This window comes from Colobus angolensis, unplaced genomic scaffold (assembly GCF_000951035.1).
Source record: "Colobus angolensis palliatus isolate OR3802 unplaced genomic scaffold, Cang.pa_1.0 Scaffold376, whole genome shotgun sequence".
Lineage (NCBI taxonomy): Eukaryota > Metazoa > Chordata > Mammalia > Primates > Cercopithecidae > Colobus > Colobus angolensis.
The window spans coordinates 1,166,972-1,173,447 of record NW_012117110.1 but is presented as its reverse complement, the minus strand read 5'-3'; positions in this window follow the sequence as shown (position 1 = coordinate 1,173,447).

Below are 6,476 nucleotides of genomic sequence, written 5' to 3'. Positions count from 1 at the left end.
GATAAAAGGGTGAACTAGCAAAAAAATGTCCCTGCACACGGGAAGACAAGAATGAAGGCTATATGTCTTGGCCTGGGCTTAAAGTAGGGGGAAAACTCTTGCTTGTTAATTTGTGGTCATTGTATACCATTGTTTGAGATTTGAGTTTCTGCTACCAGCACATTCTGGAAGAAATGACTCCCCTTACCCATCTGATTCTTCTGGCAATACATAGCACCTTTTGCTGACGTCTGGCTTAGGTTAAAATCTGTAGCTGTGGATTAGGAGAATGTTTCTCAGAGTGTAGGCTAGAGACTACTTGTATTGGAATCTCTGGGGAGCTTGTTAAAGATTCAGATTCTTAGGCCTTACCCTAGAGCTAATAAATCAGAACATCCGGGAGTCTACATTTTTAACAAGTTTCCCAAGTAGTCCTTGGACACATTAAAACTTGAGACCTCTTGATTAAAGCCAAGCTTAGTGACTCTTAAAGGGCCTTTGCTTTCAAAGCTCAGCAGGTCAGTGGAGGAACTGACTGGAGCTGGTCCTGGACTGATCAAGTACACACTTGATCTCAGCCAAATCACAGAGAAGCGATGAACCGATCAAGTATAAAGAGGCTCCAAACAACGTGCACGCACCCAGCACCTGGCCATTTCACTTTTAGGCATTGGTGCTCTGGAGAAACTCCTGAGCATGTGCACAAGGCGAGCAGTACAAGGATATTCACTACAACGTGGTTTATAGTAGTGAAACAACTCGGTGGCCCATTAGTGAGGGGAATGAAAAATTGTGGTAAGATCAATACTGTAACAGTAAAAATGAATGACCAAATGTATAAAAATCAGTGGATTTCAAAAACTTAAGTGAAAAAAACGTGTAAGGATATTATTTACATAAACTTTAAATTTTTATAAAGTAACTATCTATTGTTTATAGGTAAAGTATATAAATATGGGTTGACTATGCCCCAATTTCAGGAGAGTGATTGCTTCTAGAGATGGAGAGAGAGGACCAGGACTGCAGAGGGGATTTCAATTTTGTTTTTTTAAAAAAGAAGCATATTTTCTGACCCCCCCGCCCCGACCTCACCTCAATTTTTGTCAGTTACTGTTCTTACAGGGTAAACGTTTATAAAATTTACATTTTATTTTGTAACTCTAAGTAAGTTTTCTATGTTTTGCCTATAGTTGTTTCAAAAATTAAAAACTTTAAAATAGTATTTCAGCTTTGTGACTATGTAAATATTACTAACTAAATAACCAATTGTTACAGCTCTTTTAGAATTTGTCTAGCAGGTTTTCTGTTTTTTTGTTTTTGTTTTTTGGGTTTTGTTTTGTTTTGTTTTACTGAAAAACCCCCATGAAAAAAAGAGCCAATTAATATGATTGGAGCCAGGGAATATTAATAAATGTAAATCCTCATGCCATTTGAACTGTTGGTCTAAAGAAATCCTTTTGGGCATCCAAAAATGATGAATCCTGTTAATCTCTTGCCGGCTTCTTTCACTTCTTTGGGGTTTCAATTTCTTGTATCCCATGTTGTCCTTTTCCTTGGACTCTCCTTTAATTTTTGCTGGAAAATGTGTTTGAATAATTTTGTCATCCAAGGAATATGAACAGTAAATGTTCCGAGTTCTTGCATGTCTGAAAATGCCCTATGATTGCCTTTAGAAATAACTGGGACTTTGGCAGGGTTTAGATTGTACCAAGCTTTTCTTCCTTGCTAACTATGAGGATGTTGTGTTACTCATTGTTGTCCGGGATCCAATGTTGTTCGTATCAGGTGAAAGTTCTGTTTCTTTTTCTTTCTAGGAAATCCCCAAGATTTTAGGATTTCCCATTTATATTTGGAGTTGTGAAATTGTGCCAAGATGTGTCTGGATTTTAATTCAATTTGACAAATCTTTACTGATGGCTCCAGGGTGCAAGGCACTGTTCAAGGTGCTTGGCTTCATTAGGGAGCAAATAAAAGATTCCTGCCCTCCTGGAACTTACGTTCTAGCAGGGGAGACAGGTCATAAATAATATGCATAATGCATAAGACAATTATATAGTGTGCTCGTATTATATAGTGCTATCAAAAAAAGGAATAAATAGAGTAAGGAGAACTGGGAATGCTAGTGAGGGAAGTTTAATCTTATTATTATTATAATTTTTTTTTTTTTGAGGCAGGGTCTCACTGTGTTGCCCCAGGCTGGAGTGCAGTGGTGCAATCATAGTTCACTGCAGCCTCGACTTCCCAGGCTTGAGCGATCTTCCCACCTCAGGCTTCTGAGTAACTGGGACTACAGGTGTGCAACACCATGCCTAGCTAATTTTTAAACTTTTTGTACAGATGGAGTATCACCATATTGCCCAGGCTAGTCTTGAAATTCTGGGCTCAAGTGATCCTCCTGCCTTAGCCTCCCAATGTGCTGGGATTATAGGTGTCAGACACCATGCCTAAGACTTTAACCCTTTTACCTTAATTTTGTTCAGTGAACACTTTCAGTCTTAAGGACTCATATATTTCTTGAGCTTAAGAAAATGTTCCGTGACTTCTTTGGGTATTCTCTCTCTTTCATTTTCTCTGTTCTTTCCTAATCAGATAGATGCTGGATCTCTGTGTCTGTCCTTGGCACTCTCTTATGTTTGCTGTCTCTTTGTTTTTCTTGCTCTACATTCTGATATTCCTTGATTCCAGGTCAACTGTTTGATCTTTTGCTGTATCCAATTTATTATTTGGTCCACTTTTTGAGTGTTCCTTATTGCAATCCCACTTTTTTTTTTTTTTTTTTGAGACGGAGTCTCGCTCTGTCGCCTGGGCTGGAGTGCAGTGGCCGGATCTCAGCTCACTGCAAGCTCCGCCTTCCGGGTTCACGCCATTCTCCCGCCTCAGCCTCCCAAGTAGCTGGGACTACAGGCGCCCGCCACCTCGCCCAGCTAGTATTTTTGTATTTTTTAGTAGAGACGGGGTTTCACCGTGTTGGCCAGGATGGTCTCGATCTCCTGACCTTGTGATCCGCCCGTCTCGGCCTCCCAAAGTGCTGGGATTACAGGCTTGAGCCACCGCGCCCGGCCTGCAATCCCACTTTTAATTCCCAAGAATCTTTTCTTGTTCTTTGCTTGCTCCTTTCCCATAGTCACCTCTTCTCAGTTCTTGAATGCAGCACCTTCTCAAATTACTCTGAAGATAGTGACCACAATTTTTATAAAGTCTTTCTTTCCTAAACTATCCCTGTTTCCTCCAAGGTCAGTTTTTCTATTGGTCCAACTTGGATCTTCTCTTCCATGTTGTTGGTTTTCCTAATATATTTGCAATCTTTGGTTTTCTGTTTACATTGATGAATAAAGGACTGTGTTCATTAGTATGGTAGTTTCCATGAGTGTCTTTGCAGAGATGTGTAAGTCACTGTTAGGCCCCTTCCTTGGCTGATAGAATCATCCGAGGGTTATTTGTAAGTAGGTGGGGACTATCAAAAGAGAGAAACCCTTTTAGGATTTTTAGGATGTCTGGATGAGAAGCAAACAGTCAGGTTAGAGACATTCACAGTAGTTCACGGGGGCTTTACCCTCTACTGAGGGGTAGATCTCTTTAGTATTTCAAACTGGGGTCTGCTTCATTCTCAAGTCCTATACCCTGCTTCAAACACTCCATGAGCCACCCTGGGCAACATAACAAGATCTCATCTCTACAGAAAATTAAAAAATTAGCCAGCTGTGGTGGTGCAAGTCTGTAGTCCAAGACTCTGGAGGTTGAAGTGGGAGGATTACTTGAACTCAGAAATTTGAAGCTGCAGTGAGCTATGATTGCACAACTGCACTCCACCCTGGGTGACACAGCAAGACCCTGTCTCTAAAAAGCAAAACAACAACAATGAAAAACACTCCTTAGGAAGTTTGCCCACTTTCTTTAAAAAGCAGTTTTCCTGATTAATCTTGAGCATGAAAACCATTGCTTCTAGCTATTACATGTTCATGCAGAGAAGAGGATAAGAGCTGACTATCTGAGCTGTTCTCAGTGTTGTTCCTGAATGATCATCCAAAGTCTCCTTCTACTCTTTGCATTTGTTGACTCTGAGCTTGGACCTATCTCCCTTAGGAAGAATTTTGGTGCTTCAGTCTTAATCCTCTATTCTTTCTCCATTGCTGTTTTGTATTTTTCAGTTATCTACTGCTGCATAACCACCCCAAAATTTAGTGGCTTAAAACATAAAAAAAAAAAAGTATCATTTCTCATGGTTCTGTGGGTTGATTATGCAGTTGTTTTGCTTTATTTGGTGTTGAAAGATTCACAACGACACCCTCCCATGGCTAATTTTTAGTGATACCTACTGGCTGGGATCTCAATTCAGGTTGTCAGCCAGGACCTTAGTTCTTCTCCATGTTAGCCTTTCCACATGGCTGGTTGAGCTTCCTGACAGCATGGTGGCTTAGGTTCCTTCTAAGAGGATTAAACCCTAATGTACAAGCAGTTTTATAAGCCTCTGCTTACATTTCCTAATGTCTCATTGGCCAAAACAAATTACATAGCCAAGTTCAAAGTCAAGTGGTAGGAGAGATGTGGTTTATTAGGGGCACCCAAAGTAACAGCACAATCTTCTATGTATCCTTCACATTTTCTGGTCTACTAGTAGAACCCTTTCCTGTTTTCAAGTACTGTGTTTTTTCTTCTTTAAAAAATAAAACAGAGTTGAGATTGGTGGTGCACACCTGTAGTCCCAGATACTCAGGAGGTTGAGGTGGGAGGATTGCTTGAGCCCAAGAGATCAAGGTCAGCCTGGCAAACATAGCAAGACCCTGTCTCTAAAGGGAAAAAAATGTGTGTGTGCATGTGTGTGTATGTATGAGAAAGACACACCCAGCAACAGTCTGGATACTACAGCAACATTGGGTTTTGATTTAGTCCTTGTTCTAATTCACCTTTTTCATACAGAATGTCAAATTATCCATTTCTTTGCTTGTCAAACCATTACATTTTATCCTTACCTATCAATATATAATATTTCTTCTTTCTTGTCAGCCATTATAACTTCACACTCCCTCTTGCCTCATTTGTATTCAAGCTTTATTATATGAAATCATATTAATAGAGCATTGCTTGAAGGATATTCACCAATTCCCTTTGATCAGAGCTGGCAGATAGATTGAAGTTGGCGTGGGAGAAGAACCCTATTAATGAGTACAGTTGGAAAGGATTATGAGGCAATGTCCAGTCTCAGTGGGAAAAAGTTCAGTGATCATTTGGTGATGTTTGTCCTGGGCTTGGACTAGAAGTGATGGTGTGGGTGCCAGGAAGGTATTTTCATCCCTGTTCCGAGATATTGTAAAATGTATCACTGAAAACAAGCCAGAACTTCAGAAAGTTGTTTGTCTATATATAATTGTTTTGACCACTTGAGTGTCCTGTGTGGCACTTGACAATATGCCAATCACCTGCCTTGAGGATGTTCTGAGAGACAATTGTTCAGAATTTGATTCTATATTTACTGCAGAAGTGTTGCTGAGGATAAACTATATGACATGGTGTTCCCTTTAAGAGGAACCAGGGAAGAGTTTTTCTGAGCAACAGATCTGTTTTTACCTTATGGACACTGTGAATGTTATAACTGATTATGTTTCCCTCCTTGCTTTGGTTGCTAGGAAACCCAGGACGAAATTGCAGACCTCCTCTGGCAACTGCACAAGACCTTTGAAAAACATTTGACATGCTAACTTTACCTCTCCCATCATTTTATTTTCATATCACTCTTTTTTCTTCAGAACTCCCTCCTTCCCTCTCGATTTCCTTCCCTTCTTTTCCCCCTGCTTGCTTTCTTCATCTCTCCTTTCCCCTCTTCAGTTAACATTAATTGTGCATCTGCTGTATGCCTGGCACTGTGTTAGGGGTTGGACTCACAGTCACCTTTACCCTCCCCTCTCCCAAACCCATGTTAATAATTGCAGCCTTAGTCACAGCACTAGGGGTTACTGGAAAGACTTAGGGAGATTCATTCATCAGTAGATTCTTCCAGAGTTTTTTTTCAGGTGGGCTGGGCCCTCCCTGATTTCTTCTTCAGAGAGGATCCTAGTGACCTACACACTAAGCACATCTCCTTGCCCTGGTCTCTCTCAGATCATTTGTTCTGTCCCCATACACCCCATAGATCAATCTGAATGTGCCTCTTGCACATTCATCTAGAGTGGGTAGCCTTTCGTAAGTACACAAACACAACTTTTATCAAAAAGATTTTTTTAAAAAGGAGAATGGAAGCATGTGATGAGGGGAAGACAGTGAATATTCAGGAGCTGGGGGCTAAAGAGTGAAAGCGGAGCTGACTTCCACTTTACTTTTCCTGAAGATCATTAATCTGCCCAGCCCCACTCTTCCATTGTTCCTGCTTCAATGTGACCAAGTTCCTCAAAGTTCTGCTTTCACTTCCCCTCTGTGGCAGAAACAGGCATGGTAAGGTGGGGGCTTTGCATTTAATTCCTGATTAGTCAGTTAAGTCAGTGATTTTTTTTTTTTTTTTTTTT